We start from the raw sequence: 25,134 nt of genomic DNA, 5'->3' as shown, positions 1-25,134 counted from the left end.
ATCAAAGATGGAATCTCATCTTTTTGAAAAAATCTCTGCAGCGAATAAGCACTTACCAACAAAGCACAAAGAAAACCCTTCAATTGGTAAAAAAAAAAAAAAAAAAAAAAAAAAAAAACCACAACTTTATCCAAACATCCCTTGTACAAACAACTTCTATCTAGAACATATACAGAATTGAAATAATCAGGCCTCCAAAATTCAATGACCCAATCCAAAAATGGACATCTCAGGTAAATACAAACTTCTCAGATGAAGTGATAGAAATGGCAAGTAAATACATGAAAAAAGTTCAACATCATTAGTAACTCAAGAAATGCAAATTAAAACATCACTGAGATTCCATCTCATGCCAGAAAGAATGGCTATTGTCAAAAATTCAATGAATAACAACTTCCGGAAAGGCTGTGGGGTAAAGAACCCTTCTGCCCTATTGTTAGGTGTATAGACTGGTGCAACCATTGTGGAAATCAGTGTGGAGATTCCTCACCAAACTAAGATTTTGGTCCCATTCAACCTAGCTATTTCCCTTCTAGGTATTTTTCCAGAAGAACTGAGAACATGTCACTGCCATATATGCATACCCAAGTTTATAACAGCACAATTTGGCATAGCTCAATCTTGGAAACAACCCAAATGCCCATCAACTGATAAATGGATAAAAAGTGATATGGCAAAAAGAAGATGTGATATTTTTATACAGTGGAGTATTAATCAGCTATAAAGAGTGACCAACTTGAGGCTTTTATAAGTAAAATGGATACCACTAGAGACTGTACTCATAAGTGAAATAAGTCGCATAAACATAAGTTTATAAGTTGCATAAACATTGTATTGTTTCCCCAGTGTAAGAATATGAGAGAGTGTATAAAATCTGAAAGATAAAATAGAAGATGTGAAAGGGAAAGAAACTGCTCAAAAAGAAACAACTGGGATGAGGATAAAGAGAAAAAAAAAAGAAAGAAAAAGGAAAGAAAGACAAAAAGAAAACATATACACAAGCAAGATAGCTAAAGTAATTTTACTACTAATTTCTATCAGTTTTTTGAAAGGAATAATTAATGCTTCATTTTTTACCAATTTTGCATGCTTATATCTGGTAATATGAACAAATACTTTGAAGACAACAATATCTAATATAACAATGATTTTTGAATTTGTATATATTTTTTGTAATTCTGTATCATTTCTAGTGATTTTATTATGTTTTACTCTCTTTAAAATAAAAACTAAGTCAGGGGGAAATTCTGTAAAAATAACACTACTGCTGAAGTGTCACACCAAGCAACTCTGGGACTGGTGGCTGTGAAGGCTCGACACAGAGCCTCTCCATGCAGACAGGCAAGGGAAATGCAGATGAGTGGGGCATTATGATGGAGGCATGAAAGACAGAAAGGGTCACACTTAGTCCACATGGCACAGTGCCCCATTTATGTAGCCAGGAGCTGGTGATGACATCACTACCCCAGATCCTACTGGTGGTGCAATGTGTCAATTTTAAATTCTTTGTCTCTGCAACTACAAGGTCATGACCTACTCAAGTGACTGATGTTTTTATTCACTGTGTGGAGCATGTTGAATTTTAGCAAAAATATGGAGACAGCCTCCAGTATATTAGGAGATGACTGTAAGAAGTCTACCAAATTATATCTCTCAGAAAATGAATTACATGTCACAACATATCAAAAATTGAAAATGCACTGAAGTTGATTTGGGTGATGTAAAATTCCAATATATATGAGGTACAGGGTTCCTCAAAGTATGAAACACTGAATGCTTTTATTGCAATGTTAATTGAAATTCTTCCTCTATTTAGGAAGTCGCTTCCCTAAATAGAAGAATGACATTGGGAAAAGCACAGAATTTTAGCAGGGTCAGACAAAACTGTGAAATTAAATGATATTGGCCAATTTTGATAAAGGTTCTCTAAAATGTCTCTTTTTTTTCTTTTTGGTGTGGTCCTCTCTCAGCTAAAGAGTTGGCTGGAAGATCAGCCTCCTGCTGGAACCACACATTACCAACAACATGTAGCAAGAGTGACAAATTCCCTGTGTCTGACTTTTGAGCTTTGCACCAAATCTATGACAAAAAGGAAGTCACGAGCGAAAAGTCCAAGATGCACATTCAAGCCAAGACTGACTGCCCTCAGACAATGTCCATTCAGAAAAATCTTCCACACAATTTCACCTGCATCCCCACAGCAGCAGGTGGAGAACCGTGTGTGTCACACTGCAAAGGGATTGTGAATGACAGCTGGCCCAGGTTTTCCTGGAAGGGCAGGAATTCAGCCCCCTGGGGCAGCCCTGTGTGCGAGTGACCCTAGGACCTCCCCACTCAGTCTTCTCAGGGTGAACAAGGGCTGCTGTCCAACATAGCTTCCAAGCTCAACACCCAGCTGGGTGATTAAACATGGCCAGCTTCTCCCCAACACCGTGCTAGGAAGGACTGCATCTTTATTGTGACCCTGTGACTCACAGGGAAAGTGGAAATCAGAAAGTTCAGAACCTGCAATCTGCAGTTTATAAAGGTAGATTCATATTCAAACTTTTGACCCCCCAGAATATGCTGTTTGTTCTGCACCAGGAAAGTGCAAAGTCTGGGTACAAGAGAAAGCTTCCTTCTTGTAGCCAGCTGCTAAACATGCAACTGTTATTGCCGACAACTTTCTAGATTTTGAATGCTGAACCAAGTAACTTGCTAGCTGTACCTCTTTGTTTGGGGGTATGCTGTTGTTTTGCTTTGGTTTTGAATTTGCTTTAGACACACATTCTCTCTAGTAGCCCAGGCTGGACTCGATCTCAGACTTGCAGCGATCTCCCTGCCTCAGCCTCCCAGCTGCTGGGATAGCAGGTGTGCACCACCATACACAGCTCCAGCTGCTAAAAGGAAAAAGAATCATCCAGAAGCCACCTCAGCTATGCCAAGTTTCAAATCAACCTGCTGCTTCTTAGCATCTTGGAATTATGAGTCAACAATACTGTTTTCATTCACAAAATATAATAGTGACATTCCTGACTTCTAAAAGCCCCCAGGAGAGAGGTCCCTTTCCATTCTTCCTCTTGAATTCTAATCCACTGCTACACCAGGATGGAGTTTGCAGCTGCTTTGTGTCTGTCTTCGTCTTGCCTTCCTGATTCTGAGGGTTGGTAGGCAGCAGAGCACCAGGTTTATGGGTGCGAAGGTTCTACAGACAGTGCAGGGTCCCAGAGTGGGAAACCTCTAGTGTCCCATTGTCAGCACAACCATTCCTGCTAATAGCTGGTAGATGTGCATTCAGAGCCTGCCGGCACCCCAGGCACATTTCCAACCGACAATGTAGCACACATAGGAATTCATCCTAACCCAGCAAAAATCACTTAGCTTAATAACACTGCCCTGATTTAATTGTAACTCTTCATAAAGCATGAGAGATGAGTGGGGTGTGCTCAGTGTTTTATAGATTACTGATTAGACTGGGCTCACATCTGGCTGTTTTATCTTTTTTTAACATAAGTTCGAAAAAGAAGGGGGTTAGGAAAGGAAGTTGATGCATAATTAAGCAGAGGGCAACACCTGCAAAATGTGCAACTGAAATGCAAAGAGGATTTTATTTTGCTTCTCTCTTGTGCATAAGTAGCTGGTGAGAGCCTGGAGACTGGAGCTGGTATTCTCAGTGGGCTAAGTGCTGCTGTTATATATGCACACACACGCAGCCCCATGCATGCACATACATGTACAAATATGTATTCACATGTGCACACATTTATACAGAGGCCTGTGGCACATAAATGCATAGCTTGCACTCTAGTCTGCATTTGGACAACACAACTGGGGCATGGCACACTCAAGGGATGCCATAGTGTCTGGACTGGCTGGATGGGACTGGGTGTTCTCATCATCATTCCGACTCTTCTGGTCCATTAACTCCAAAACCTATCTGGTCATTCACCATCTCCAGAACCTGTGTCTGAAGGCAACACTGCTTCGACCTGCATTAAGTGATCTTCCTACCCAGATCCCTGGGTTCTTCTCCTGCTTCCCACAGTCTATTCCCACAGAGCAGCTAAACTGACCCCGACAACGTAAAGCAGGTCACAGCAATTACTGAGGTCAAGGTAGCTGCCCCTCTGCCTCCAAGTAACTGGAGTCTTCACAGTAGCTGCTGCAGTCTCTGCCTCATCACTTTCTTGCCTCTGCCCAAATCACCTAGGTCCTCAGCCCTAGCCACACTTCTTCCTGTTCTCAGTCTCACCAGGAACTCCACTGCAGGGGCGTTGCGCTTGTTAGAAGGCTTTTCCTCTGTGTTCCCATGTTTCCAATTCCAGTCAACAGAGGATTGCAGTCCTCTTGGGTGACATTTCCTCCAACATTCCCAAAACTTCTTACTGTTTTTTTCCACCTTATATTTATCATTTTATGAAACACTGTAGAATTTGCCTACTAGTTGTTCTTGTTGTTTGTCTCTACCTAATAGACTATAAGCTCCAGGAGGGCAGGTATTATGGTCTTTAACTGCACCCAGAGGCCAGAAATACACATAACATAAATATATTAATATACCAATGCATTGCCAAATCAAAAGAGAAAAATGATTTGCTTTCATTTGGAAGTGCATACACAGTATATGAGAAATAAAATCCTATCTAACTCTGTACCTGTAAATCTTCTTTTTAGGCAAAGTCAAGAGAGCCTTTGGATATTGAGGAACCAGGAGGCAAATGATTGCAGGCATCACTCTCAGAGACTCACATTATATAAGAACAAGTCACTTTCCTGCATGCCTGCAGCTCCCAGCATTTCTGTGATTCTGCTGCAGGAGTGACCAGGCTCTATTGTGGAGCTATGGGACACCTGGTCCACCTGCTGTGTCCTCACCCACACTGGGGGACTCACTCCCCATAGTTACTTAGAATACAACATCTCCCTGCTGCGCATACGAAGTTCAAACCACCCACTCACTGCAAATGGCACTTGGATATCAAGAGGGTAGCAGAGCCAAGCCAAGAACGCAGGAGAAGGAAAACAACTCTGCTAGAATTGCAAAGGCAGAAGAGAGTGCAGGGTCCTCAACCCTTCCACCCCTTCTCCCACCTTCAAGCCATAATCATCCCAAACCCCTTGAGTTCCTAAAACTGAGACTAAATTCTTACCTTAGCATGCTTCTGAGAAATGCCTGCCAGTCCCTCTTCACTGCCCCAGTGGTCACCACGAGCCAGCACACAGCCCGCTTCCTGAGTTCAGCTCCTCAGCCCATCCTGCCTTTCTCCCTGGTTCATGTGCTAAACCTTCAAACTCCAGCACAGAAGGTAGCTTCCCTATTAGAAAACCTCATCATCAAATTTTCATGCCTATATCTTATAATATGAGCAACCTTTGCAAATAATGATATTCAATGTACTAACAAGTATTACTCTTCTATAATCTTTTTTGAAATTTTATACCATTGTTCCTATTGTTTTTCTTTCCTTTAGAAGAAAAAAAAAACATTCTGTGGCAACTAGTTTCACACAGGACTGGAATGAAACCTCAGCTTCTCACTTACTATGTCTGAACAACTTAGCTTCCCCCAGTGTCAATTTTACTGCTCATAAAAGAAAAAGGAAAAGATGTACCTTGCAAAGTTAGTATGGAAACAAAATGAGACAGTCCCAAAACTCTAGTAGGGTACAAATTCACCTTATTCACTTTGGTGCCCAAGACAGTAACAGACACACAATAATAGGTCATCAATAATAAAATGTGATTAAACTATGCACAATAAGTTCCTTGTATGATGCCTGTTGTGTGGTAGATCATTAAAAACAGCGATCACTGTCAGTCCTGCTCAGCACCTCTGCACACACGGCATGACCCAGTGAGCCACTGCTCAGTTTGGCCTCTCCTGGCATCAGCAGACCCCTTGCTCCCCACTACCCCATGCCCAGCAGTGCAGTTCCTTCTCCCAGAGGCTGGGCCCTGTGCTTCCTTCACTGACATCCTTAAAGACCCTGCCTTCCCACATGATGGGACCTAGGACCACATTCCAGCTATATAAGACCAGATAAGACACCCCAAAACAGGCTTTTTTGATGTGTTTTAAGCTGCTTTTTCTAAGAAATCTTAAACACTAGAATAGCTCTGAAAACTGTCCTTTTCTAAGACATTCACATCCCTAAAGGAACTCTGCATTGTGAAAGTGTCTGGGTCAGGGTGAGGGCTGCTCCGACAACTTTTATTACCTGTGAGGCTTTCATCTGTACAAAAGGACAGCTTTGCTCACCACACATTTCTTCTCCTCAGCCTCCCGTAGCAGATGCAGCCACCTCCGCACCCCCAGAAAGGCCAAAGCCTGCTCCTTTGTGTAGCTCTGGGTGGGCACAAACTTACAAAGCTCAGCCTTCTGGCCCTTCTGTGAGTCTGATTGTTTATGAAGCGCCTGTGTCTGTGCTTGCAATCAGCACGGCTTGTCTGTCTCACACCTACTTAATTCACAGTGCAGCCCAAGAACCCAGCAGGGTCCAACAGGCCCTTTTACCCTCCCTTTACCTTTACCACAAGCCTGCAAAGTAAAAAGTCTGGCTAATTTTGGAAGGAGAAGCCTTCCCTATTTGTTTCACTTCTGTGTTTCTTGTGCTCATGAAACCCTCTCTGCCATCCTGCCTTCACATGTCCACGTTCTCCTTTTAGAATGGACTCAAGAGGCCACAGCACCCTTCTGCACTTATCTGTCCTGCAAACACCTAGCACATAACAAATGCTGAAAACAATGCAGATGAGTAATGACCAAAAGGGCTGTCTGATTAAAGAAAGGCATTTTGACAAGGACAGGTCGTAAAACTGTACGGCAGAAGTGAGTGAGAATTGTGGTCTTGCAAATGAATAGATTTCTCTCTAAGCCTGCAGCAAGCATGCTGGGGCTTCAAGACTCCACCATGTTTTTTTAGTATCATTATTAATTTTATTGAGAAACAAAAAGCAATGAGACAGTTCCAAAACAGGTTAGCAGGACAGTTGCAATAATTAATACATTGCACATTGTTGTCTTCATAGTAGTTATCCATAGTACAAGATGTAGACATGATATTCTGTCCAAGCACTATTAGTACAAATCTTTCGTCTCATTGAATTGAAAGAAAGTAGCTGTATATCTATCCTAACTATTTTGTATATACAGATACAAAATGGTTCTCTCTCTCTCTCTCTCTCTCTCTCTCTCTCTCTCTCTCTCTCTCTCTCTCAGATTGAACTCAGGTCTCTACCTCTCCCCCATCTAAGAGGGTCCAACCCATTTCTACACTCCCCCTCCTACTTTTTGTTACACCTTATCCTTCTCTTCCTGTAGAACTGAGTTCCTTCATGGCTCCTTCTCCCTAGTCCATAACATCCACTCTCACATCCAAAGTGCTGGCGAAAAAGAGACATGATCAGAAGAAACAAAGAACAACAACAACACAAAGACCAGAAGATCTCTCCAGCTGTTCACTGAGAAATATCAAAAGCATTAAGTCACAATATACAGGGAGGTCTCAGTATGTCCATCTTGGTGTACACAAGATTGAAGAGGAATAAGGGGGTATGGAGATAAAGACAGGAAAAAACCTCTTGAACAAGAAACTATCAATAGTGAGTTCAACACACCTGAGGATAAAGAAGGAGAAGCACCCCCAGCCAGGCCAATGCCGCCACGAGGACAGAGCCACCCTCAGCACCAGCGCTGTTCTTTCCAGCCCCTCTCTGCTCTTCAAGGCAAGCCTGCCCTTCCAGTGAAAGACTACGTTTCCTCAGACTCTTTCCTTTTTGGCACAAAGTGTATTCTCAGGGATGGATTTGATAAACTACTTCCTGAGGAGTCTAAAATTACAAGTGCTTTTGAGATGTCCCTCTTAAATATATTGGGCATTCAGCTCAGATTAAAGGCTAATATAAAAGATACTCATCTCAAAGGTTGGACTTTCAGATGAAAAGAAACTGAGTGATATGGTTTCAAAGCAGAACTGAATATTTGAAATCAAGGCTACTCTGGCAAATTCAGGAATTCTGCTTGCTCTAAGCCATTTGCTGCAGGGAGAAGTTTCTACTTGAAAGTGGTATGTGACTTCCAAGACCTCTTAAGCCACCCCAGTGGAGAGGCTGCTTCTGTAGAGTCTGAGTTCAGCATACCTCACCGTGCTCATACGTATAGGTGACCACACACACACACACACACACACACACACACACACACACACACAGAGCCAGGCATGCATGCACGCATGAATGCATGTACACATCACTCCCAGCAAGGAAGGTGTCCCAAGGCAGGAGTTTGAGGGGGTTGCCATAGAGCATGGCTAAAAGCTCACCAAGTGGTGAAGAGGCACAGAGAGGCTCTCCAGGTGCCAGCAGAGACATCTTTCCTTCAGACTCAAATCCTGCCACACAAAGGAGGGCGTGGTTGCTGCTCTCCAGCAGTGCTCCCCTCCATTCCCAGCTCCCAGTTCCAGCCCTCCCAATCCAAGAAAGAGTGCTGCTTCCAGTGTGTTTGCCAAGCTCCACTCCTAAGGCTGCCAGCATCTATCCCCTTGGCCTGTGCCTTTGTAGGCTATGAGGAGCGAGAGGGTGTGCAAGGCAGTCAGAGGCTCACAGTGTTCATGACAGGGTAGCATCCCCCTGGAAGCCTCTTACTCCTTATTTTCTTGGTTAATACCCCATCTGATACCTGAAAACTAGGAGTGCTTAAAATTATAAGGCAGTTGTCAAAACTAGACTTTGATTTGGAGACAGGTTAATGCCAGCTGGAGTGAGAGGTGGGGAGAAATGAAGGACATGCAGTTTCTACTGCAGGTAGTCATTCTAGGAATTAAAGGGGGCTCGCTGGCCCTTGTAGCACTCAGCAAAGCCAAGCCACTAGAGCAATCAACAGGAGCCATCCAGCTGAACCCTCCGCGGACCAGCACAGCAGAAATCATGGCCTCCAGGATTTTAAATAATCAGGGCTTGTCAGTACCAATAAGCCTCAGTCTCTGAAGCCCCATGAGGTTAAAAAAAAATCCTCCATGTAAAGTGACAAAGAGATTTAGATGAAGACTCCTTCAGAGGAACAAAGGGGCAGGCGCAGCTTTGAGGGCTGTGCTGCCTCTGGCCCATCTGAGAAACGCCTGGTGTCACCTGCCTGACAACTCAAGTCCCAGATCGGCCCTCCTCAGTGCACCAGCACATGTGTGCAGAAAAGATAATGCTAATGTCACTCCTTATTTGTTTTTCTGTCTACAAAAATGCCCACTTATCAGGATTTAATGGCTCTCTGAAATAAAGCTATTTTAAAGCATTATCCAAGACACAAATGAGTTGCTAAGAGCGGCTGCTGCGACCTTTCTCTGTACCAGGGTAGATGTCTCTGACTTAACAGCAGCCTTTCCTGATGGCCTAGGAGAGGGGTGTCCACCCCTGACCTCGGCTTTGGTAAGTGGCAGAACATATAAGAGTGTAAAGCCCCTTGAAGGACCAGCTCTCTATTTTTACAGGGAAATCCCTGTGGCCCTTTTACATGATATTTTCTCCTTCAAGAGGTTGTATCCATGGTCACAGGGCAACAAATGAGAAAGTCGGGTGGTCTAGCAACCCAGAAAGCCATGTACAGAGAACCTGCCCTGTTCTACCATCATTAGAACGCACACATGCACAGGACCTGAGCAGACAAAGTAGCTCAATAAGTCCTGGAAGGGCTTAAAATAGGGAGTCCACTGAGTGGAAGGGTACATCCATTATGCCTGTTTTCAACTTCTGTTGTTTTTGATGGTGTCCATTTCACTTTGACAACCTGAATTTCACCTTCTATGCGAGTCATCTTCCATGACTATTTGAAAATGCCCAAGACAAAGCAACTTTAGAAGGTGGAAGACTTATTTCATCCTGTAGGAGACCATATTTAGTTGGCCCTGTGGCTCTGGCGCCTGTGGTGAGACAGCGCACCCCAGCAGGAGTGTGCCACAGATGAAGCTGCTCCCATCAGGGCAGCTAGGAAATGCCAAACGGGAAGAAGGAATGGGGTCCCAAAGGTTCCCCCAAAGGCACACCCCCAGTGACTCAATTTTTCCCACCGAACCCCACCTTCTAATAACACCAAAGATTCCTTGGGGGTACATTTATCCAAACCATAACATCCTTGATCTTGGTGGGAAGGAGTGAGGTAGTTAGCATCAATGGACTATCCTGGGCTTGTGTGACCCTGTTGCACTCTTAGGACAAAACTATGGCTCCCGACCTCGGAGAAGGCAAAAGAGAACATGTTAGATTTGCCCTGCATGTTCTCACATCCAAGATCCTCCCCCCAGGTGCACGTCCATTCCCACAACAGACGCCACCCCTTGGGGATCACTTCGCCCAGTGAGCAGCATTGTCACACCTCCAGATCTTAAATCTCTGAAACAGGACTCACCCCACAGTTTTCCTTCACCCTCCTTTTCCAAAGACACCGCTCTCTTCCTCAGTCCCTTCTGCATGCACTGGAATGGTCTTACCACTCTGGGAGTCAGTGGTGTGGCTAAGAGTGGGAACTGTGAAATCAGTGTCCTGGGTATTATTCATATCTGTTGATCAGTGCCCCTCACACATCGGGCAAATTCAGTCCTACCTATGACACAGACTGGCAGGAAAGATCAAGTGAGCAAAGTGCCTCATTCTCAATGAAAGTCATCATTGTCATGATGCAGATTTTAAAATAAAATTCAAGGGATAAAAATGTATCAATAATTCTCTAATTAGTCCCCATCATTAATGCCCTAATCTGGATCATCATTATCTCCTACTAGACTATTAACAAAAAAATTTTTAAAAATGCTTTTTAGTCTCTCATTCCAGAATGCCGCCTCTCCCATCCCGCTCTCATGATACCTAAGCACTTAGTCATTAATTTATACCACCCTTCTTCTTTAAAATCTTTAATACATGTTTGCTTTAGATTGAAAACATCCCCCCAAAGCCAGAGGTATTTGAAAGGTGATTAAATCACTGGGAGTATGTGTATCAGCAGGTTCATCTATGGAAGAGATCACATGAAATGTGCAGTTAGGGGCTCCTGCTTAGAGGTGGGCACTGGCGCCTCACCTGCAGGGGTGTACTCCTGTCCCTGGATCCTCCCTTCCTACTCTGCTTCCTGCTGCTGTGAGCTGAGCACCTCTTCCGGCACCTGCCCTTTGCCAGCCTGTTTCTGCCTTGGAGTTTGCTGACCATGAATGAAAACTGTAAGCTAAAATAAACCTCTCTTCTTTTAAGTTTTGAATGTCAGGAAGCATGCCCAACAAGGAGGAAGAAATTCAAACAGTACGCACCTGGTGCTTAATGACTAGAGCCCCTTGTTGTGGCCTGCAAGGTTCACCTTGCCTGACTCTGATTCCACCTTCCCCAAAACCTTCCCACCAGTTCTATATGAGCCATGCCCAGCCCCTCCACACAAGCCACCATCCTCTCCTTCCTGGCTCCTCAGGCCCAGCTGGGTAACTGCTATGGTTTATGTCTAGCTGCCCTGCCAGAGCCTCACACAGTCATGGACAGGCATCTAGTTTATGAACAATTCATGCTCAAATGCTGGGAATATGGGTATGAGTGCTATTACCCACCCTGGAATGGGCAACCTGCTTACAATACTTGCTCTTGCTGCTCCTCTCTCTTGCTGTTGTTGCTTTTTCTGTCTTCTGCCACCATGAACTATTGCCCTCTGACATGTGCCACCCTGCTTTGGAGCCAGGCCAGTGTAGACTGAAACTTGCACACACTAAATGAACCTTTCCTTCCTTAACTTTAGGCATCAGATATTTTGCTTCAGCAACAAGAGAAAAGTAACCAAGACAGTAACACCTCAGCTTCAAGGACCTCAGCTCTGCCAATCACTGCCTAATCAAGACAGAAATGTCAACGTCAGGACCTGGGTTTAACATGCCCCTGAATTTCTATGTGCCTGACATGGCACTGGCACTGAGGAGATGCCCCTTCAGCGCCCAGGGAGTAAAGAGTCTCCTCTTGTATCTGCAGACATAAGCAGGTTCAATGTCAAAAAAATCCTCACCACTCATAAAATGCCATGGGGAATATTTTAGTATTTGTGAGTCTGGAATGCTTTTGGTCAAATCTTTCTACCAATAAGAGGTCATTCTGCAGAGAAACCCTTTAAACCAAGATCAGGTGTCAAACAACACATGCCCTCCCCTTCCTTCTTGCCCCCTATCTAATCTCCCCAAAATCCAAAAGGAAGATACAGGCTTTTAACAGTGCTCACATTCTGTTGGCATACCAATTATCACTAATTAATCATTTTTATTAGGTGTGATAATAGCTGGGAGATAAAAACAATAAAAAGATTTTGCCATCAGAATAGTCTGACTTCATATCAAAGTTCCGGTAGGTCACATTTGGCCCACCTGGGTCAAATCAACCCTGCTTCTATGGCAACCTGTCAGGGAACCTCTGGATGGTGTCAAAGCTACCCAGCTGGAGAAGCAGCATGAAGACTTGACCTAAACAATCATCATGAAATTAATTGATGTCCTCCCATAGCAGGGATTCTTGGTAACCATAGCAGCCCTGAAAATATATGTATCCATCAGCTGCCATCCCTAGGGCCCCTGGGAGGTGGCAAAGATGAATCGCATCACAAACCTTCTTTTAAGCGGCTTGCAGCCCAGGGATCCCAGTCTGGACTCTGTTTGCCCACTGCCCCATGTGGAGGAACTGCTCTCTACCTCTGCTTGGCTCACTGCAGCCCTCCAGTCCGTTCTGGCCTTCAGAGTCCCTGCTGTCATCTCCAGGCCCTGTCTTCTCTGACACTCACATCCCATCATTAAGAACAAAACTCACCATCCCAGGGGAAGTACGTTCCTTTTCTGATCTCCCCAGATCCCACGGGAGCCTCTGGGCTGGTCTCCTGCTTCTGACCTTCTCCACCTCCAGGCTATTCTAAGCTCAGCACTCTGAGCAGTTATTTGAAAAGTGAATCACAGCAAACCCCTCTGCTGCTCATGACCCTGCCAAGCCTTCCTGTGACCCGTTTCCACCATCCTGTAGCAGTTCCTGCAGCTCTGCAGGGCCTGCGGCCCTCCCCGAACATGGCCCAGGAGCCCTTGCACACACTTATACACACCATGCTCCTAAGGGGACAAACTGAGAGACCTGTCTGAAAGGACATTCCCAGCCCCGCTCTCCCACTCTCCTTCTGCTCTTTTTCATTACCTTCTAAACTTCTACACAACTAGGTGTTATTTCTATCATTTGTGACCCCCATACATACCCCACAAGCAGAATGCAAGCTCAGTGAGAGCAAAAGTCTTTGATCACTCATCGATTGATCTAAAGCCCAGAATAGTGTCTGGTGCATACTAGGTGCTTGATTGATCTTTTACTAGAAAGCAGTGAGAGCAGTGAAGGGAAGTTCATGTAAATAAGGATGGCTTCCTCCTAGAGTCTGGGGCAGGAGCAGAGACAGGGCAAGAGAGCTGCTCAGAGGACACAACTTGTGCCCAAAGCCTTGCAGCAAGGGAGAACGTGTCTGTAGATGGATGGAACTGTGCATTAGGACAGGGGAGGCCCCAGAAGGGAGAAGGGTGGCCCTAGGCACACAGCACCCAGTGAGGAAGGAGGCTGAGCCAGGAGCAGGCACTGCAGCCTGGAGGCCCAGGACAAGGACTCTGGACAGTGGGAGAGGGGGACACCGATGAGCTGTGACTCCTAAGAGCACAGCATCCAGCTGCAGCGGTTACCACCTCAAGGTTTCTTCTTAAGAACACAAGATCCTGAGAGAGCAGGAGTTCAATACTGGGCTCTCCCAAGTGGGAAGGGATGTGCTATGAGAAGTGAAGACAGCGTTCTTGCATTGCTTGTCTGTTAACAAATTCAGAGCCTTGGTGGAGCCCACATAGGTGTGAATGTTAGCTGCGCCTTACCCCTCTCGTGCTCTGCAGCTGGCAGGATCCATCCCACTGCAGTGAAAGCTCACGTTGGAGCACAGTGCTTCCTACAGCCACACCCTTTCCTCTTTCCCTCCAGGGTCCTGCTCTAACCCCAGGTGTAAATGATCGAGGTTCGGGTTGCCATGTGCAAAGCACTCTTCTGCACCCCCGCCCAGCAGCTGGTCATGCCTGCCTAAAGCATCGTTTGTTAATGGTTATACTTTGGTGCATGAATGCCTGCTCGCTACTGGGATTACTTTGTAGTGGTTTTCTCTGATCAGAGGCTCAAGGTCTTCCTTCATTAGAACTTGCTCTGAGGTGACTCAGGTCACAAGTGTCACTTCTGACCTGTTTCATCTTAGTAAATAAAGCCAGAGAGGCTAGTTATGAGTCTACTCAGAATTCAATGGAAGAAAAATGTCCTCCCTTGTTTTCCTACCTGATTTCCCACTACTGATGGGATAAAAAGGAATGAATGAGCATGTGTCTGGAAATGACAAGATGCCAGGGCAGGGCCTCCAGCTGCACGGCAATGACTATGCTGGTCATTCCATGGGGACTCCAGGTGAGGAAGAAGCATGGGAAGTGCTGTGGGGCTGGCATCTTGGGGAGCTGTGGGGTTGCAGAGTGGCCACCTAGGCCCTGAGAGGCAGCCGGGGCCAGCCTGGGGACCCTGCATGATCAGGAAACAGGGACCGCAGGGGCCGCAGATCTGCCTCCTGAGCCTCAATCGGGGGAGGGCAGAGCCTCCTTTGCAACTTTCCTTACAGCCGGAGACTGATGGCTGATGGCTGAGTGGGAAGAATCCTCTCCCACAGGGAGGCAGGAAAGAGAACTAAAGTGTGGTGTCCTTGAAGAAGCAGCTACTAAGCCACCTGGACAGGGGCGAGGACCCCTGTTCTCCAGTTCCTCCACAGAAGATGAGACAAGAGGTGGATTTAGCAGAATTAAATTTGAAGGCAATGTGAATTATCAAAATTTACTTCTTACTAGGGGAGGGAGAGAAACTATGAACTGGCAATCAAGGGAAGTTCCTGTCAGAGCTGAAAGTCCTGACACTGTCATCACAGGGTGAACTATGTGCCGCGCAGAACTTACATGCTGAAGTCCAAACTTCTAGTGCTCCAGAATGGGAGTTTGTTTGGAGGTAATGTTTAAGAAAGGAATCAAATTCCTATGAGTAGATCTTTGGGGAAGGGTTGGAATCCATCATAGCCTGACCCATGTCCTTGTAGAAGGGGAAATTTTGGACATGGTGACAGAGACAGACAGAGGGAAGATGACACAAAGAAACACAGGGGGAAGACGGCCACCTACAGGCTGAGGAGGGAGCCAGCAGAACCTCCCCCAGTGTTCAGCAGGAGCCAGCCTGTGGACACCTTGGCCTTGGACTTCCAGCCTTCAGAACCACACAGTGGTACATTTCCACTGTGTAAGCCAGCCAGGGTGTGCGTCTCATCCCCTGGCCTACGCACTGACCTAGACACTAAACACCCTCTCTACAACCACAACTAAGAGCCCCAGGGGAATGGGGAAGGTAAGTCTTCACACTTTATACCCAGCTGGCCTGGCATGATTAGCATCCAATAAGGCTGCTGCCAGGATTTCCATCTCGATGTCCCTGCAAAGCCTCATGCACTCAAGTTGGACTTTGGGGAAGTGACTGGTTCATGGGTGTGTGACACAGGATTCATGTACTGGGGGTTTTATAGCTGAGTGTGATGTTGGGACATAAGGCCTGGTGACCTGGCGGGGAGCAGACTTCACTGTGAGTGTGGCCAGGAAGGAGTGGATTCCTCCTCCCTAGGAGCTCACTGCTGTCTGCCCTGCCATGGATGCGTTCTCCCTGCCATTGCCCCCCTTCTTGGAGCCAGCCAATTATCAATGAAAACCTCTTCGAACTGTCAGTTAAAATAAACCTTCCCTCCTTTAACTTGTGGGTGTTTGGTATTTTGTCCCAGCCCAAAAAAAAAAAAAGTAATTATGACAGCTGTCCCCTTGCTGGACTGGGACTTTGGATGATATGAACTGATGGAACTTAGCACTGTGTCTAGCCACCGCAAAACTCCAATGAAATTCCTTGTTGTTGTTGTTGTTGCTATTGAGAATTTACCTAATTCTCAAGAAGAAAGCAACAAAAACACAGATGGATCTGAGCACATTCAAAATCTTCACTTATGTTTAACCGTTTAGCTATAAATGTGTCTGTGTGTGTGAGCACAGGAGAGAGAAAGGCAGACAGGGATCTAGGAGACAGAGAGAGAATTTTCTCCCAAGACTTTCAGTGGGTGGCAGGAAAAACAAATCCACATCATACCAGCATGATAGCTGATGTTGGATACTATTTATAGAGCTGGCCACGGTCATGCCAGAGCTTTAAAGAGGGAAAACATCTGGGCACATTCCAAAGAGAGAGGAAGAGCTGAAGTCACAACACACTCCACAGTGGCAATCTGCATCTCCACAAAAGTTGCAATTTACATTTGCTAAACATAATCCCCTGCCTCCCAGGCCCTCAGGGAGCCTCACTCAGCACCCACTGTAGCGAAAGAAGAACACAATAGCCCTTGTGCCTCTGAGCTTGAAACAGGTTCTGGAGTGAATGAGTGAATGAATGGTCACCGGGTGGCAGAGTGCACACTGGGGCCAGTGGCCAGGCAGCTGGGCGGTCCCTCTAAACCAGCGCCTGTCATCAGCACTCTCCAAACCTCTACCCTAAAAGGAGGAATGAAATCAATATTTCTACAATATTTTGCTGACGTAAATCAAGGATGCCCTACTTTCAACAAAAGCAATACATTTAAAATAAAAACCTAGATTTTGAAAACAGATATATGAGAACAAAGCCGTCCAACCTAAAAAAAAGGAAGAGGCTATGTGAAGGCCAAGCCCTCTGCTTTATTCAGCCAAGGATGCCCAGCACACAGGCTCAGACCCAGGAGCTACACCTCCTCAAAAGCTTGTGTGACCTACAGCAGCCACCTCTGCTAGCCAGCCAGCTCTCCCTACTGCAACACATCACATGGTTCCAAGTTCTAAGCACAGTCTTCAGCCCCCCCCCCCATCGCCCACAGGTGCTGCAGGTGAGGCACATCTGGATGCAGCTGTCTTGGGAAGGCTGTTTCCCTGGAGACACCACATCTGCGCCCTATCTTCATTGACTGTTTTCCCACACCATCCCGCATCTCCAGCCCCCACGCTATGTGCACACTGTGTTGGCAGCCCTGTTTTTCTGTTTCTGCAGAACCTCTTCCTGGCTTCTGGATGACAACCTGAAGGAGGGTGAGCAGGGTTTTCACTCTACCGTGGCTTTGGTAATGATAAACAGGTGGGCCACCTGTCTTGTCTGTGGGTTCAGAAGAGAATGATTGCAGGACAAGCAGCTAGTGGGCGCAGGATGTTCACTCTCTTGGCACCATGCATGAAACATGCCCACGTCTGTGTCTTCATTCCACAAAGTTGGATTCCATTCCCCAAATGTATGCTCCTGCCATATAGGTCATGAGAGAGAGAGAAGCAAGTCCTTATGAAGCGAGGCTTGCAGGGGGCCTTGGCAGGCTGACCCACAGATATGTGTGGACATACTTCCCTGAGGAGGACAAAGACCACACCCAGCCAGACACTACTGGAACTCACTGTCTTTACATTAATGTTTATAACTATGTTCAAAAATCAATAAAGTAAATATTTGGAAGTTGCAAGAAAGAAACAATGAAATAAACACTACCCATAATATCTCACCATCCAGAAAGAAGTTCTATTTGCATTTTGGTCTATGTTATTTGCTTTTTGGAATAGATAGATAGATAGATAGATAGATAGATAGATAGATAGATGATAGATAGATAGATAGATGATAGATAGATAGATGATAGATAGATAGATAGATAGATAGATAGATAGATAGATAGATAGATATAGATAGATAGACAGACAGATAGATAGACAGATAGATCGCTTTAGCCAGTAAGAGGACACTAGCATTCTTTCAATAACTTTATACAGTGTCCAACTACTGCACGGTATGGAGGTATCATAGTTTACTTAAGTACTCAACCCCTATGGTCGGAGAAAGTTGAATTGAGTTTTCTAGGAGACAAAAAGCATCCCAGAAACAGGTACTCATGTTTCTGATTATTTCCTGAGGACAGAATCCTAAAAATAAATCAAAACGTACAGAAATCCTCAAAAATTATGCTTTCCAGAAAGATCACACCCATCACAGTTCCATGAACAGGACATTTGACTATACTACTGGCTCTGTGACACAACCAATGTCATTTTTAACCTTCAACAGGGGCTAGGGATATAACTCAGCAGCATAAGTGCCTGCCTGGCAAGTACAAGATCCTGAGTTCAATCCCTGATACTGGGAAAAAAAGAAAAAGATAAAAGACCTTTAACTTTCAACAACATTAAAACTGGAAATATCATTTCCATTTTAATTAGCATCTTTATGACTGTTACTTCTGGACTTGTTGGTGATAGAGCTTGACTTGAATTCCTCACTTTCCCAGCTGCCACACTGCCCTTGGGTTTTATTCTCATCCTCAGAGCCAGAATCAATGTCCAATAGTAACTCACCCAGGATCACACAGCCCAAGCTGGGTCCCCAGGCCTGACGCTACCTGACCATGGTTCTATGCTGACAGTTCACAGAATGGACCCTCTTCCTGTGTTTCCTGTTGTGGTAGTTTCTCTTCCAACTAAACTTATTTTCCTGTGTAGAAAAACAAACCTGGCACTGTGGATGCACTGACATCTGTGCTATACCAGGATCCACACATCAGCCCCTCACTCTTCTGGACTCAGGCCCCAGCCAACCACCATCTCCCTATAACCCTTAGCAATGACACAATGGCTTCCCTATACATGGAAAATAATTTAAGCTAGCCTCACCACAACCCTCTGGATGGTACTCAAAGTGTCCTGAAATTTGTGTAAACCTGGACTGGGAAATATCAGTTAAGTCAAAGAAATGATCCTTCAGAGAGGTGGTACAGGGATGCCAGTATGGGGAAAAATAGTTTGCATAAGCAGCTGTTGCAAGGGCCCATTCTACCAGCATATCCACTCCTTCACTTGCAGGAGGCTGAGTGAGGAGTCAATGTGTTTTCTTCATGCAGAAATGGAAATACCTCAGTACAGACAGCTCTGCGACAACACAATGCTTAAGTGCATGAACAGGCCACCAACTGTCCATCACAGCTACTCCTCAGAGGACAGAGGAAATGTGCCACACCTCCTTCACCTCAGGGAGCAAAATTGTCTCAAAGGAGGGGCATCCCAGAAGTCCAGAGCTGAGCCTGGTCAGAGCAACACAGAACCCTGCGGGACCAAGGAGGAAGTCCAGGGCTGAGGGTATTTCTATTTTGAAGTCACCTGCTTGCCCAGGAATTTGTACTGCAGAGAAGTTCCGCAGGATCATAAACCAGCTCTTGCCTGCTTCAGAGCTCACTCTGCAACTTGGAGCGATCATTTGCTCGATTCAGCTCAGGTTAGGGAGATGGATAGGATTTTCCCATAAATCACTTGATTAGTATGAGAAATCTATGTTCCTGCTGCTCTAAGCATTGCAGGGATTTTTGGTTACCTTTAAATCTCTCTCAGTGTTATGATTCTTGAGCTCTCAGAGTTTCCTCCCCAGGATTGTTTTTTGAAGGTGTTATACTATTTGGCAACCTTATTTTGTTCCTTTCTATTGTGTTTCTTCCAAAGAATGCTGAATTCTTGACTAGAAATATTTGGGAAAACATGTCTGGGCTTGGAATCCAAAAACAGGTATTTTAACACATATCCAAATACTCCAGGCTCTCCCTAGCACAACTGCATATAGCCCAGGACCCCAGCCACAAGGCTGGCTCATGCTATCACCTCCATAAGCTTTCTCACCACAGGCCTTGATCACTGTACATTTCCAGCAATATGCTGACCTGACTACTTCCAATCTAATTCCATGTAATCACTACAACAAACCTCTGAGATAAGGTACCAGGTATTTTACAGTTGGGAAAACTGAGATTCGGAGTAATGACTTGGACAGTTGAGCCAGATCTGTGAAATAACCGTAAGTTAGATAAACTCTAAATATCTACCTGTCTGTATTTCCCGGTTCTATATTTATCTCAAAAAGATCCCCCAGGAATAAGGTTTGAAGAAAGGATGGGTGAGTCTTCTGCACTGCTCAGTCCTGAGCCACAAACTCTTTATTGCTTATATCACCACTTCAAGGACCCTAATCCCCAAGGGAGTGCAGTGCGATGGCTTTAAGAAGAAATCCTCAGCAACCCTGGTACATCTACTGCCGATCCTGTGTCCATCCATCCCCAGAACTAAACCACCTGAGGCCAGCCCTCTTGCTGGCCCTGTTCACAGCACACTAGTATAAGGCGGTCTCCTATTGCCCTTCCAAGGCTTCGCTGAGCAACACCCCACTCCAAACATACCTGTAGTTTACACAGTGATATGAGTACTATAGTCCATTACAGAGACCCAGGCTAGTTTCCTGCTGGCTCCATGGTCTTCAGTGGTTCTCTTTTCCAAAGCCACTATGTCATTCTCCTTCTGTTGTGGTTTGGGTTTTTGCAAGATGAACAACACAACACAGGACACATTTTATAAGATTATTTTGTAATGGATCTCCCGAAGAATCCTGTACACAAAATGCAAGAAATCTATCTACACACTGAAAACCAAAGAATCCAGTTAAGGGTCTGGATCCTAATATCCAGAATGAATCCATCTGAAAACCTAGAAGTCATAACAACACCTCCAACAAGTCCAACTGGAGGCCTAGAGCCCACAGCAATGTCTCATGCAGGCCCTCTTCTTAGATATATTCTGGGAAGGCCCGAGGACCTGTGGTGTAAGCTAGAAAGTCTGTGCCAGTGGGATGAAGGATCTGTGCTAGCAGGCAGAGGGATCTGAGCTGGAGCTAGGAAACTGTCTTTGTTACTTTTTACTCGTTGCTGGGTCAAATACTCGACACTCAAAATGAAGGAAGGGAAGGTTTATTTAGCTCACAGTTACTGGAGGGTTCAGTCCATATTCTGCTGGCTCCAAGGCAAACAACAGCAGTTCATGTGGCAGAAAACAATGAAGAGCAGAGGAGAAGCAGCAGCTGCGGCATCCATCAAGCCTCTTTCTTCCTTCTATGCTGACTGCGAAGACCAGCGCTCCACAGTGAAGATCCGAGCTCCTCCAAAGTGGTGCAGCTGCCAAGATCAAGCTCCTCCAAAGACTGGGACTTCTCCACGGAAGTGGAGCAGGGCGGCAGGAAGTCGGGCAGGATGACAGGAAGGCTTTCTCCATTCCTGGGCCCTGCCCATGGGCAGGGCGAGGCCACCACACTGAGAACTGCAGGAGCTGATTCAGCCAAGTTGACACAATGTACCAACTAACACAGAAGCAATACTCAAGGTAAGAACCAAAACTTCCCCCAAAGTACCACAGACACCCTCAGCAACAGTGAGACCCTGAGCTGCTCTGATGATGAGGAAAGATGAGTTCCCCTCAGGAAAGCCAATGTGACAAGCTTCTCCGAGAGACTGAGCAGTGTACCATCTTCCCCTTCAGAGCCAGGAAGCAATGCTAGGGTGAGGACCAGAGTTCCCCCAAAGTGAACTGTAGCCACCATAGCCATCCTCAGCAGCACAAGGTCCTAAGCTCCACCTCCAACAAGAACAACCAAGTTCACCAGGAAAGCCAGCATGACAAAAGCCACCCAGCAGAATAGCTCAACAGAACCAGCAACTCCTAACAGCTCCCAACAGCTTCAACAGCTTCCAAACAGCTTCCTTAGCTGCCTCACTCTTCTTCTCTAGTTCTGACTCTTATGCTGCTAGGAATAATTCCCAGGCGGGCCTCCCACACATGGCACCAGGCTAGTTAAGTTCATCTAGGTGTAATAAGTTGACCACCAGTTTACTATCCACTACACCTTCCCTATAATCCTACTTGCTCCCCATTTTCCTTTTTCTTTCCCTGCAGACATGTAACTAGAACAGAGAGATATGCTATCTTCATACTCACAACAGAATTTCCCTTTTTCCACATCACCTAAACTAAGGACCAAGGCCTCTTCTCCTCCCTGCCTCCTGGATGTTAGCAAGAAAGTCAGCACAGGACTCAAGCCCCTCTTGGGCCTTCCACCCTTACCTTGGGTAGAGTCCTCTCTCCCCTGCATAATAAAATTAGAGAAGACAATCTTCATTTTATTACCTCTTGCCTCATAGGAATTTTTTTTAATGCTTTAGGAGAAAAACTGAGTACAACGGGTCTCCCTTTGCTCGCCCAAGCCTGGCGGGGGTTCTGTGGCTCTCCTTCTTGAGTTCTAGAAGGATTAGTTACTCAGGCCATGTGGTTTTGTTTCTTACAATTGCCTTGTACAAAACCCTTCTCAGTAGGCACTGCTGACCTGAAGGAATCTCCAGGACCCTTTTATTCCTCTCCATCCATGCCTATGGCTTGGCCTTATTAATTCAGTCATAACTCTTCAGAATTTACGGGGGACCCCTTTTCAGTGAAAAGTTCCAGTGAAAGCAATGGCAGAAGCCTTTTCATTTTGATTTAGAGAGTCAGAAATTCCTCTGTAACCACCTCCATCCCCTTTCCTTGTGACTGGGAGGCATCTCACCCCATGGCCAGCGGGGCCCAGGTCCTTCCCCTCTTTTCTGAAGCCTCTGTCTTACTTGCTCCATCACTAAGAGAATGAAGCACCTCAAAGGAGTCCTTACCCTGATTCACACCTAGAACTTCCTCAGCCAGCAGCTGCTTTACCCTGTTACCTCCATTCCAGAGCCTAGGAAGCCCCCTCCCATTCAGTACCTATGCCATTTTATGCCCAGTAACATTGTTATTGTTCTTATTCTTGTGGGAAAGATACTGAGTCTGACCCTACATACTTCTGCAATTAGCATTTCATTTCTTTGTACCCTTTACCGGCAACTCATCCATAGAGTTGTTTATCTGAGGGATCACTAATGCCTCCCTGTGACCCTCCTCAGTGAAGCGCTCCCCCAGCTGCCAGATCATCTCACATTCAGTTTTCACAGCTCAACTCCAGATACAGGAGAAGTAACTGGCCTAGCCCATCCCTGGTTCCTTCTGAAAAAACACTCAGTGTCTGAGGCAACGTTCTGTCTTACTTGGACCCCTGTGTGAAGAGTGGCTCCTTCTCAGAGCTTGCTATGGTTTAAATATGGAGTGACTCCAAGATACTAATATAGTGAAGGCTTGACGCCAGGTGCTGCAGTCCAGAAGGGGACTACAGAAGTGACTGGATCAGGAAGACTGACCCTATCAGCAACTAAAGCATTGGAAAATTCACAGCTGAACAGGCTGGGAGAAGGGGCATCCCACCTGAAGGAAGGAGCTTCCTGGGGCACGATATTCTCTCAGTCTGCCTCTCTGCCCTTTCATTGCTTCTTGGCTATCTGAGGTGAGCAGTTTTCCTCTGCGACACCCTTCTATGATGTTTCTGTCTGATCACAGCCCTAAGAATGATGGAGCCTGCTGACCATGAGCTAAACCCCCTGAAACTATTAGCCAAAATGACCCTCTTCTTCCTGAAGTTGATAATCTCAGATATCTTTGTCACAGGAAAAGAAAACTGAGTAAAACAGAACCGTTTAGAGGTTCATCTTCAATGCCCTATACCCAAAGTTAACAATCTCTGGTCCATGGGCCGGGTGACTGGTTTATAAATAAAGTTTTATTTGATCACAGCTATGCCCCTTCATTTGCATATTATCTAGGACCACTTTAGTGTTCTCATGGCAAAGATGAGCAGTTACAGCAAAGATGACACAACCTGAAAAGCCTGAAATAGTCATTGACTCCCTAAGAAAAAGTTTGCTTGCACTTCCCCTAGGCCTATCAATTCTGAACTACAGTTCTCAGGTTAGCCTTTATACTCTAATACCTATACTGGGGCAGTAGGGATCCCCCTTGGCCCTGCAACCCTGAACATGACTGGGCACTGATAACCCCAAAGTTCTTCTCTAGTTCATCTTCCTTTCTGAAATCCAGATCACAGCCCAGACATGCAGGAGACACTTCACTCAGATGCCTCACACTTCCCAAAACAACCTCCCTGCTCCCTGTTCCTGCGCCACCCACCTGCTCCTCTCAGCATCTTCCGCCTCATGCTGAAGGCTTCCAACCACCTGTGAATGCTATCTTTCTCTCCCATGCTCAAGCCTTCAGTGATTTCTGCTGTCTCCCCTTCCAAATATTTCAAATTCAATCGCTCTCCACTCCCTTCTAAAACCTAAGCCAAGCCCCAGTCCTCTGGCTCCAGGGCCTTTTTTCCCAGCTGCCCTCTGCCCGCACAGGGCTCCTACGCAATGCCTTGACATCACAGACTGTGTCACTCTGTGGCTGCTCTTTCTGACACCTCAGCAGTTGCCAACTTCGAGGCCTATCCTAGCCTGGGCCACTGGGCCCCACATGTTCACATGAATCATACACCACACGTCCAGGTGTCTAACCGGGTGTAACTGCTGGACAAGGTCCTCCTCCCACACACAGTCGCTGCTTTCTTTGCACAGCTTTGTCTTCTCCAACGTACTGAGTGGCCTCTGGCAGGCCTTCTGCCTTAGTTGCCCTCGATCTCCCCCACTGGAGTCTACACTCCCCGCAGACCAAACCTGGGTCACTTGTGCATACCGCTGGTTCTCAAAGCTCAAAAGTGTTCCCATCCACTCCCAAAGTACAGAGCAGTGAATGAACGAGCACCTAAAGTGTCAGGAGTCCTGTATCCCATAGGAAATAGAAAGACAGGAGAGAAGCTTAGTATTTGCAGCATGGAAAAGATCAAAGGGCAGAGCTTCCTGAGACTCACACAGCCTTGGGGTCAATGTCTCCCTTGCTGAACTGTCCTGGGAAACGGACTGAAGCAAGCCAGCCCCTGCAGCAAAGGGACTGTGCAGCCAGCACCCTTCTTGCAGAGCTTATCTGTGATCAGATAAGGTGGGCCGGAGCAGGGGCGTCTCCAGGGGCACACAGAGCAACACCCCAGCCTCATCACATGTCACAGCCCTCAAGGCCCTCATCCCTAGCAGAGAATCCTGACTGCAGAGCCAAGTGGATGGTCTGGGGAGGGCACACCAGTGAGCAATCAGCCACTCGCTGCAGTGTTAGCCACTGTGTGCCTGTAAACGACTGGTGATGAACCAGCGTTTAAAAATCTGAAATCAAAGGCAGTCCACTTATCTCTCTCTCTCTCTCTCTCTCTCTCTCTCTCTCTCTCTCTCTC

At 46.0% G+C, this 25,134-nt stretch overlaps 1 protein-coding gene and 1 long non-coding RNA gene across 2 annotated transcripts in view; one reads left to right on the top strand and one right to left on the bottom strand.

Moving 5' to 3' along the window:
• Positions 1–20,694, top strand: part of LOC111817205 — a 23,441-nt gene extending 2,747 nt beyond the window's left edge. The window contains exons 2-3 of the long non-coding RNA XR_002821456.1: positions 19,504–19,511; positions 20,683–20,694. This is a non-coding gene — a long non-coding RNA (uncharacterized LOC111817205). The remainder of the gene's footprint in view (positions 1–19,503; positions 19,512–20,682) is intronic.
• Positions 1–25,134, bottom strand: part of Zmat4 (zinc finger matrin-type 4) — a 457,773-nt gene that overhangs the window by 422,796 nt on the left and 9,843 nt on the right. The window lies entirely within an intron of this gene.

This window comes from Octodon degus, unplaced genomic scaffold (genome assembly GCF_000260255.1).
Source record: "Octodon degus isolate 3935 unplaced genomic scaffold, OctDeg1.0 scaffold00051, whole genome shotgun sequence".
Taxonomy (NCBI): Eukaryota; Metazoa; Chordata; class Mammalia; order Rodentia; family Octodontidae; genus Octodon; species Octodon degus.
The sequence above is the reverse complement of the archived record's forward strand: the minus strand, read 5'-3'. Positions and strand labels throughout refer to the sequence as shown.